The sequence below is a fragment of the Leptonychotes weddellii genome, chromosome 1 (assembly GCF_054177405.1).
Source record: "Leptonychotes weddellii isolate Sample4059 chromosome 1, ASM5417740v2, whole genome shotgun sequence".
In the NCBI taxonomy this organism is placed as follows: domain Eukaryota; kingdom Metazoa; phylum Chordata; class Mammalia; order Carnivora; family Phocidae; genus Leptonychotes; species Leptonychotes weddellii.
In genome coordinates, this window is record NC_138369.1 from 94,557,620 (window position 1) to 94,569,235 (window position 11,616).

General features: G+C 34.8%; 1 non-coding gene across 1 annotated transcript; it reads right to left on the bottom strand.

Annotated features, from left to right (window-relative positions):
• Positions 1-1,125: 1,125 nt before the first annotated feature.
• LOC115943818 (U6 spliceosomal RNA) lies at positions 1,126-1,231 on the bottom strand. Its single transcript, XR_004078403.1, has one exon. It is a non-coding gene; the product is annotated as a U6 spliceosomal RNA (small nuclear RNA).
• Between the last annotated feature and the right edge of the window lie 10,385 nt (positions 1,232-11,616).

The following is an 11,616-nucleotide window of genomic DNA, read 5'->3' on the forward strand; positions in this document are numbered from 1 at the left end:
TCAGCTGCCAGCAGCTTCCCCTGCTGATACTGTAACAGAATGCCCTCTGGGCTGATGTCTCCCTGTGACTAGCTTTCTCTGACACCCTAGACAGCAGATTTCTGGAAGGCTTTGACACAGTACCACAGTGACTTCTCTGCCATTCAGTGAGACATGGCCATGCCCTCTGCACCAAGGTCAAGATATCAGTCTTTTAAAATGTTTATTCTAGGGGCGCCTGGGTGGCTCAGTTGGTTAAGCATCTGCCTTTGGCTCAGGTCATTATCCCAGGGTCCTGGGATCGAGCCCCTCATTGGCTCCCTGCTCGGCGGGAAGCCTGCTTCTTCCTCTGCCTGCTGCTTCCCCTGCTTCTCTCTCTCTCTCTGATGAATAAATAAATAAATATTTATTTATTCTAAAGAATTTTAGAACTATTTATTTTAAAATCTTTATGGGAACAAGGCAAATTTTTATTTATAGCATATCTAAATTTTGATGATACACTGTCCTTTTTTTTTTTTTGAGCATAGTTGACACACCCTGCCACACCAGTTTCTGGTGTACAACATAGTGATTCAACATCTCTATGCTTTGTACTATGCTTGCCACAAGTGCAAGTCACCATCTGTCACCATACAATACTATTACAATGCCATTGACTACATTCCTTATTTTATACCCTCCATTCTGGTGGCCCATTTATTCCTCAGTTGGAAGCCTGCATCTCCCACTCGCCCTCACCCATACTGCCCATACCGCTGCCCCTCTCCCCTCCAGTAACCATCAATTTGTTCTCTGAATTTATAGGTCTGGTTCTGCTTTTTGTTTGTCTATTCATTTGTTTTTTAGATTCCACATGTAAGTGAAATCATATGGTATTTGTCTTTCAACTATTTGACTTATTTCACTTAACATAATACCCTCTAGGTCCATCCATGTTGTCACAAAGGGCAAGATCTCATCCTTTTTGTGGCTGAGTAATATTCCAGTAAATATGTATATATATATATAAACATATACATATAAATATATGTATATGTACGTGTGTGTGTATATATATATATATATGTATATATATATGTATATGTACACATCTTCTTTATCCATTCATCTACTGATGGACATTTGGGTTACTTCCATATCTTAAAAAATATGGACTGCATTCAGAATTTGCATGTCATCCTTGCACAGGGCCATGCTAATCTTCTCTGTATTGTTCCCATTGTAGTATATGTGCTACTGAAGTGAGCACTAACATACTGTGCTTTTGAAGAATTCCGTTGTTTTTTTTTTAAGAGAAAAGGATTATCACATTTATTCAGAGCCAGAGTGCCCATTGTCATTAATGTTTCATTTAGCAGCCATTCATCTTTCTGAATAACTGCAGAAATGCCTTTACTGAATTCCGTCAGAGTTTTAGTCTAAGTAAGAGTTACATTTTTGGGAGTACATTGGATATTCAGATAAATTTATTTCATAAGTATTCCCTTTTAGATTTAGTCATAAATTAAAGTTTGCAAATTCTTTGGAATATATGGACAGTTCAGAGGTAAATGCTTTATTTTGCTTCCTCACTCTTATGGAAATGTGATTGTATACTTTTGCCTTCAGAGGAATATTTCATATTTTATTTCCACTATATATGAAATAACAATGATTCTGTAGTAACTGATTATAGTAATAAATGTATCTATTTGAATTTTTTAACTGTAATGCGAGTGACTAGTATAATTTCTCTGTTTTATAAAACTTTTCGCAGAGCTATCAAGTCTTTTGTGTTAACATATTGTAAAATTAAAGCTTCCTGATATTAAACACAGAATATAAAATATTTTTGAAAGTTGAGCCTGTGAGAGTATATTTCTGAACCAAAAAGTCACATATATTAATACAAATGACCCTGAGTATATAATATAATTTTATTCCCGAACTATTTAAACAATTTTTCTTTTTTTTTTGAAGATTTTATTTATTTATTTATTTATTTATTTATTTATTTATTTATCAGAGAAAGAGAGAGAGCGAGCCCAAGCGGGGGGAGCGGCAGGCAGAGGGAGAAACAGGCTCCGCCTAGCAGGGAGCCTGATGTGGGGCTTGATCCCAGGACCCTGGGATCATGACCTGAGTGGAAGGCAGTCACTTAACCGAATGAGCCACCCAGGTGTCCCAGCAATTTTTCTACTATGAAGCATGGATACTGGTATTTAAGAACCAATAATGCATGGGCATATTATATATTTAAATGCAGTATTACCAAAAACAAAAATTAAATTTAGGTAATCAAAGATTTGATTTGTGTGTGTGTATATATATATGTATATATATATGTGTGTGTGTGTATATATATGTGTTTATATATATAAAGTGTATATATATACTTAAATTAAGCATATATACTTGTATATATATATATATACTTAAATTATCAGTATGATTCTAACATTTTCATGAGTCATTTATCTGACTTCAGTATAATAGAAACAGAAGTTTCTAATTCTTATAAGAAATGTTCAGATTTTATAAGTTGGTATAATAGGCCAATTAAGAAAAAAAACTAATAAAACTAGTAAACCAAGCTTTTAGTTATTTAATATAATAAGTTGTGTACTACCTGATATTAAGTGGTACAGAAATCTAAATACATTTACCAGACTTATTAGAAAGTGTATGTTGTTTGTACTCATTAAAGGAATCTTGGATTATGTTAAAAATTATTTAAAACAAGCTGAAGTAAAAGTCTAAATCCAATGCTAATGGGCAAGTTATTGAGCTTTCTGTTCCAGCCAGTGGCAATCTGCCTGTATGTGCACGGCCAAAAAGTTGTATCCTGCTCTGCAGCTTGTACATTATAGAGAAATAGCCTTCTGGTCTCTTTGAAGAAGAAGCCTTGAGAAGAAACAGCATCCTTGAGAGTATCAAGTGCCTAATTCCAAACTCAACCATGTCCCTTACCTATATTTCTCTAAACACATATTCACTAGCAAACTTGTCTCTCTAAGTAAAACAGATTTGTCATGTGTTTGGTCACCCTATCCATCTAGGGAACTGAGAAGTGTGTTTATGCAATTATTTGCAGTATTGTGAATACTAGAATGTCCCTATGCAAGTCTTTTGCATTAATGTAATAATAAAACAATGCTCAAGTTAATTGCTTTTGTTGAGCTGGACTTGAATTACACACAGGCATATAAAAGGTTGCCTAGCAGATGTGATTCCAGGAGCCCAGGGAAAACCGTTTCCCAGAAAAACATCACTACAATTACAAAGATGCAACTACCTGTTCTGATATTTTAATTTTTGGAAAGAACATACAGATATAGATTTAATAGTTAGATATCTCTGAGAGTAATAAACTGCTTTAAATTACACTAAATACCAACAGCAGCTTTTGGTTTGCTAGTGTAATTTCTACAGAAATGCCTTTACTGAATTCCATCAGAGTTTTAGTCTAAGTAAGAGTTACATTTTTGGGAGTACATTGGATATTGTACCCCAATTTTGGAGAATTGGTATGGGGAAAGAGACAGTACTGGGTGTCTCTCAGGAAACTGGGAACATACAGGAGAAAAGGAATGCAGAAAAGAGCTCTTCAGAGGCAATATAAATTTAAAACTTTGACGAAGAGTTATACAAAATTGTGCGTATTTCCAGAATTTAAAGCATATTGACAGTTTGTTGTATTTATTTTAGATCTCATTTTAAATGGTGAAAATTAAAGTTGAGGTTCCCATCTTTTCCTTTCTAGGGTGTGTGCTACTGCTTCTGTCTGCAGGCAATCCATTCTTACCATGTATCCAGTCCACATTTCCACGCTTTCATTACAGACATATGTGTCTGAAACAGATGCATAGTATAGTCATTGTCTTGTTTATTTAAAAAAGTTCCATAACTGGTTTAATATACCAATAATTTTCTACAACTTGCTTTCTTCACTCAACATATTTTTGAGCTGTAACCATTTTAACTGCTGCATAAAGTCATTTGTTTGAATGCATCACAATATGTTCATCTATCCCCCTCCCATGGACATTTAGATTATCTTCAGATCTTCACCATTACAAGTTAATATTCCTGATCATGGCTGTTTAAGCTCTTGTGGGAAAGCCTCTCTAAAGAGTTGTTAGGTATTAGGGTATGCCCATTGGCCACTTTTCTAGATACTGGGAAAGTTTCTCTTCTTGGCAGTTGTGACTGTTTTATGGATGGATGCCTACTGGACAAACACAAAAATGTTATATATTTTTTCGAATCAATGATTACAACTATGCTCTTTTGAGTCCCCTCATACAACTGCATTTCTAATAATACAAATGGTTTTGTTTTTTTTAACCTTTGTAGTTTCTTTAGTGTAATGTATTTACTCAAATTTTCAATTTCTTCTTGAGGCCAAATTTAATAGTTTTCTCTTTTGCTAGGAGATCATCCTTGAGAGGTTTATAAATTTATCATCCTTCTTGAGAGGTCTATAAAATTATAGAGTTACATATAATATTTTCTGATAATTATTTTCATTTTCCTTTGTCTATGGTTCCATTCTCATTTGTGTGTTTACCTCTTTTTTTCTAAGATTTATTTATATATTTTAGAGAGAGAGTGAGAACATGAGCAAGGGGAGGGGCAAAGGGACAGGGAGAGAGAGAATCCTAAGCAGACTCCCTGCTGAATACAGAGCCCACCATGGGACGGATCTCATGATGAGAGATCATGACCTGAGCTGAAACCAAGAGTCGACACTCAACCAACTGAGCCACTCAGGCACCCCTCTTCTGTTTATCTTGATTAGATTAATCACTAATCTTCATATTTTCAAAGAACCAGCTTTGGATTTATTTTTTTCATTAAAAATTAACTTGGGGATTCCTCTTATTAATTTCATTTTATGTTTTTCTATTTGTTATTCTTTTTATAATTTTGATGGTGAGTACCAAATGTTTTAGTTTTCATCTGAATAATGTTTTTGTTGTGCCTCATTAGTTTTGGTATGTATTCATTAAATATTTATTGAACACTTATTGTGTTCACTGATTTAGGAACACATAAACGCAAAATTCTTGCCATAAATGTGCTTACATTCTAGTAAAGTTTGCATACTACTTTATCTGCTATAAAGTGTTCTCTTTTCATTGCTTCCTATATAGTTTATTGTTTCACATTTATATCTTCTTTGATGCAACTGCTCTCAAGGAGAGGCTTTCCTAATATCTGAGTACTTGAGGGTTTTATTTTTTTAAACTTTGTTTCTGGGGCAGCTGGGTGGTGCAGTCAGTCAAGCCTCCAACTCTTGGTTTTCGGCTCAGGTCCTGATCTCAGGGTTGTGAGATCCAGCCCCAAGTCGGGCTCTGTGCTCAGCACGGAGTCTGCTTGGAGTTTCTCTCCCCCTCTACCCTTCCCCCACCCCTAAAATGAATAAATCAATTTAAAAAAAACTGTTTCTAACTTAACTGGATTTTATTCTGACAACAAGGTTTTCTTCATAGCCAGACAAATCATCAATTTGGTAAATATATGCTGTATATTTTTTGTTGTCTAGATCTGTCTCATTCTGAAATAAACCTATTGTAGGCTTTTATTTTAATACGATACGTATCAAATTCTTATTCCATTTTGAATGGTTTTGCTTTATATAATTAATTACTTAATTGTTTTGTATATAGTTCTAATTATTGTATTTTCTTCATAAGTTGTAGAAGAACTTCTATTTTGATATAGTATCTATTTGTATCCTATTTTTTGCTTTTAACTTTAAATTTCACTCCTTGATATTCTTTTCCAACTTCAGTTTTGTTTGCCTTTGCCTGGTATTTTTTTTTTTTCTTTTTCTAACTTGTTATTTTCTACCATAACTTTATTATAAATGTATTTCTTTGAAGCAACAAATAGCCTTTTTTTTTCTATTGAGAAATAACTGATATACATCCCAGTATATGTTTAAGGTGTATCACATGATGGTTTGTGAAATGATTACCACATATATTATGTATCATATATTGTGAAATGATTACCACAGTTTAGTTGACATCCATTATCTATCTCATAAAAATACAAGAAAAAGAAAAGAAAAAAATTCTCCCAGTGATCAGAACTCTTAGGATTTTCTCTCTTAATGGCTTTTTTGTTGTTATTGTTTTAACCCAATCTGATTAATGATAGATTTTAGTGTTCACGTTTAGTGTCATGCCTGTTTTGCTTGGTTTATTCCTTTATGTTTGTGATTTATATTTTTTGTTGAGCTCTTCTTTCTTTTTCCTTTTTTTTTTTTTTCTGGGTTGAGAAAGTTGCAATCTACTTCCTTTTTTTTCCCTCCTCCAATGTTACATGGATCATCTCTTTCTTTGTCCATATTTTCCTGTCTTGTTCAATTTATATAGAATTAAAAGCAATTTTTCTATAGTGTAGGGCTTTGGCTTGAAAGTTAGTTTTGATTTGTTAGTGTCAGGAGTTTATAAGACCCAGACTGCTCTAGCCCAGATTATAGTATAGTCCATAATAGTCTTCACTCACTGTGAATTGAAAGTTTCCTTGTGACTTTTAGATTGGTCCACTGTGCTTTCCAGAGGGTACTTATTCATGATTTTAGGGCTCTCGCATGCTCAGGGCTAGCTAAAGCCTAAGTGCCTTCTCTCTACTTCCTCCCATACACCATGATACCACATGGATTTTAGTGGCTTTTATCACCTCCTTATTTGTGGGGATGTCTTATCACCTAGTTTTGTTATTGATGTTATCCATGTCTCTTTGTTTTTGCTCTCCTAGTTGCTCTCTGTTTTTATGAAAGGTCTTGGGAGATTCATAAACCAAGTCCTCGCTGCCAAAATCTTCCACAGTACCTCCTCTTTGACTTGCTTTTTTGATAGAAAAATCTGTCTTCTGTGTGAAGAGACAATAAGGAGAGCAATAGGAGGTATTGTAATAACACTGACAAGAGAGGGTGGTGGCATGAAATACTGTAGCTGTGGTGGAGGTATTGAGAAGTGGGTCACATTCTGAAATTTCTGTTAGTGTTGTTCTTATTATTTTTTAATTCAAGGCTACATTTTCTCCTATAGCGATTCTGTTTCATTGGAAATTTGTTCTGTGATTCTTTTGGCTGATGGCCTCTTGTTGATGTGATTTTTCCTTGTTGGCTCATTACAGCTCAGGTCTGGCTGTGTGGTATTTGAAACTGCGGGAGTTCCAGAGGTGGTGGGATGTGGAAGAGGGGTTTCTATCTCTGTGGCCTTCTGTCATAGAGGCAGGCAGCCTGTCAGTTGCCTATTGAGGCATCTGGCAAATCCACTTTGATTGTCATGTTCCTGTGCTTTCCAAACCTCAACTGCAGGAAAAATTTTGTTCTCCCATTCATTCTTTACTGGTCTGTCCAGGGCCAGGAACACTCTCCACATTCATAAGATGCTGATGGCAACTTTGCCTTGGAAATTCTAAGTGACAAGATCTTGCCAGTTCCTGTTGCTTCCCATTCTTTGTCCTTGGCCTGACACTTAGATAGAGTCCCACACTAGTTCCTTATGCCAGAATGAGTTCAAAGTCTACAAACCTATAGATTCCAGGAGGCATTTGGCCAGGAAAGAGAAATAGCTTAAAGTAGAGAATGGATGGGGAGTGGGAGGGAACTCTATTTAGGTCACTATGTTATAAGAATTTGCTCTTGGAAATGCTCTTTCTATGCCAAGTATCTTTAAAATGATCAGAACTTGATTAATCTTATCTTTTTTTTTAAAGATTTTATTTATTTATTAGAGAGCGAGTGAGAGAGAAACAGCATGAGAGAGGAGAGGGTCAGAGGGAGAAGCAGGCTCCCTGCTGAGCCAGGAGCCCGATGTGGGACTCGATCCCAGGACCCTGGGATCATGACCTGAGCCGAAGGCAGTCGCTTAACCAACTGAGCCACCCAGGCGCCCTTGATTAATCTTATCTTAAAATACATGTGGATTCAGTACATTTAGTTAACAGAGTGCCCTTATTGTAAGTTGTCAAATAGATTGATAAAGCTATGAAGATCATAAAAGAGTAAGTCTATTTCATGAAGAAAATAGAACATTATTTTTTATCTGAATTTTTCTTGAACTTTTTGCTTTACAAGATTGTTTGGAAATAGACATATGACAGGGTTCTTGCTCTCTGGGTGTTTACATCCTGTTTAAAGAATGGCATATATCAAATTTAAAAAGAAAGGGAAGAAAAGAAAGAAAAAAGTATCTCATTTAAGGCAGTGCAGTTCCATCTGTGCTTTGTAGACAAGTGCTGTAGAAACTCAGAGAAGGACAGACAATTGGCAGCAGTTACCTTAAGTTTAGAACTTGGGATATTCTTCGTATTTCATGTTGATGTAGCTAACCAATGATATGTGAAGTTTTATTCTACAAACATCTATTCATCAAAACTATGTGCTAGGCACTGAGGATTCAACAAAGAAGGCAACATTGATCCTCCGTGCCAGGAATTCATGATTTAGGAGGCCTATTCAGGAGGGCATCCATCTGGAATTGATTCTGTTTTCAAGCTTTGTGATAGATTTAGTTCATGACCAATAACATATATGTGGATATGGTTTGACCAGTCTATTGAAAACAATGCCCCTAATGGCTTGTGCTTCCAAGGAAATCAGCAGATGCAAAAGCCTAGATTTGACGGTGATGCTGCAGTTAAAATTTGGAAAGTTCCTATGAACATGATGACATAAAAACCTAAATTTCTCAGTGTTTGTCAGTGCTGGGTATAGAGATGGAACTTGCACTCATTCATTTCTAATGTTTATCTTATTAGAGTATGTGAAAAATGTAAAACCATACATTTTTACTTAAAAATTATGATTCGTGCTTCACTGGTGCTGAAACATTTTGTTTAGATGCAACTCAATTATCTTTCAACGGAGTCATTTTCAAAACTTATTTTAAGCAATTGATTTTCAGTAATAATAAATTAATCTTTGTGATGTCAAAATCATTAATAATAATAAAATCTTTGTACAGAGTGATCTGAGCAATATATAATTTCATTATGGAGTTAAATGACATGCACACATTTTGGCTGTTCGTGACAAGAAAACATAAAGACAAATATATGTTTTTCTTTTCTTAAAGATAAATGAATTCTGTCTTTTTAGTCTAAGAATTCACTCTTACCCTCCTTCAGTTGTGAATAAATATAACAAGAAAGGTCACTGAACTAATATTAAACACTGTGGTATTAAATCCTGGAGAAAAGTTGTACAAAAAGGAAATTTATTTCATTTTTTAGTTTCAATCATGAAAACATAATACTGATGCTTCTAAATAGGTTAGTGAAATGTTATTCAGTAACCCAGGGGCTGTTTTGAGGCCATTGGCCATGGTCTGTAAAAATTAAAGTCTGAAAAATCCAGATATTATTTTCAGTGAAATAAAAATCTATTCACTAATGTAGTGATTTGTCTTACTCCTGGCTCATATTAAGGTATGGAATAAAATCTACAAAATCCCATGACATTACTCAATGTCTGAATGGCTAATGGTTTTTTGCAAAGTATTGTAAATACTTTCAAAATGACAAAGCCCTGAAAAATTCCTATTCAACTTGAAATTATTCAGGGAATCCTGGACAAAGGGGCCTTTGGCCACTTCAGATTCATAATGTCTTATATAATATTAAGTATTGTGCAAATCTAGAACACTAGAATCTTTTTAAAAATATGTCAAGCATTCAAAACTTTTTATTTCTACAACTGTTTCATGGTTGCCATGGCTTCAAAAGAAGTATTAATGTATTCAAAATCTTTTTTTCAGTGGTCTGTGGCTTTTCCATATTGTTGTTATAATGAAACCAGGGGCTTTCAGTAGTTATAGGAGCTTTGTTACTCTAGCCAAGCACAAAGCAAATGAAGGTCATGTCTGAATTTATTTACAGAATCCTATCTGCAACAGATTAACTGTTGAATATTTATACACAGAACATGTTAGGAATTCAGAAAAGATTTCTCTGGGGCTTACCTTAGAATTCATGTTTCTTTAATTTTAATTCTTTAATTTAAAATCCCAAAGTATAATGCATAGATATTTGCTTCCAGAAGACTATTCTGATTGCCTCTTTCTTGGGCCTCATTGTATCATAACCCCTGTGCCACTGGATGAATGTTCATTACCACTTACTCATCAGAAAGCTCCTTGAGGCAAGCAGCCATGTCACATTTGTCTTCATACTTTCACTGCCTGGTCAGTGCCTGCATCATAGTGAGGGAAAACATGTCTATGGAATAAATCAATCCCAGGTTTAAATTCAGGAGAGACAACAAACTGACAAGAAAGGCAAGTAAGATAATCTTTTGTGTAATTACATAGTGTATCAGCCTACTTAGATGTACATGTTACTTGTCATCCATTTGCTCTTACAACTGTTTTCATTTCCTTTATAGACTACAGTTTTCTACCAAAGTTCTCCTAAAAACACAGAATGAACAAAGATCCCCAGGGGCTGGAAGCTTAGTCTGAAGAGATTGTCATAGTTGCAATATTTTTATGTTTCGTATTTTAAAAATATGAAATTTCCTATTATCCATCTTTATTTTATTATAAACTATATACAAACATATTTATAAACATAATATCCCATATTTATTTGATTATGAACATGATTTTTTTCTCTGAATCTTTAAATTAGTCAGGGAATATTAATTTTATTTATCCTATGAGTTTTTATAACTTCTGACTGATAACTGTGGCACTAAGATATATCTCTTCAACAATAGGCCATTTCTGGAAACAATGCTCACTTTTCAACTTGTTCTGAAATATATTAAAATTTTAACTGATAATAAATTTGGATTTCTTGATTGATCAATCAGGATAAGAAATATTATCCTGTTAGAGAACACAGACAATATTAAAAATATTACACAGCAGAGGGAAAAACAGAGTATTCTTTCTATTGTCATTTATTAAAATGATTCCTTCATTCTCTACCTCATCCATTTATCACATTACCAGCCATCTAAGGAGTTTATGACTCCTTAGGAAAGACAGGCAAGAGAATGGCTTACCACAGTGTAAGACAGAATGCCCGTGCTGTAACAGAGATGAAAATCCTGGTGTGGGAGTGCAGGGAGAGGTGAACATAGAGATGTAGAATGGGGAAGGCCTTATGGAGGAAGGTGTGTATGCAAGCTACTAATTGGAGTGCCAGGATTTGAAGTTTGGTGTAAGAAAATTACCAGCAGTCTGCTAGTAAAAATCTACCAAACTGGTTTATTGCAGCCAATAAAGAATATGAGATCATAAAGAAGTGTCTACCATATGTGGGTCCTAATATTATGAAAAATAGAATATTGGAGAGCTTGAGCAGCCCTCAACAGAGCAGTCCAAGATTTAGCTTCCTGGGCTCTTTTTATTTATTTGTTATTTTAATTTTTATTTTTAAGTAGGCTCCACACCTAGCATGGAGCCCAACATGGGGTCTGAACTTACCACCCTGAGATCAAGACCTGAGCTTAGATCAAGAGTCAGACACTCAACTGACTGAGCCACTCAGGGGCCCCTGGGTTCCTTTCAAAGCAGAAGTTTTATTATTCCATACCTCAGATTTGTGTACTTAATCTTAAAGGTGTAGACCTTGGCTGGAAGAACTCATAAACTAAGAGATATGTATTGGTAAAAGGGTATAATGTTC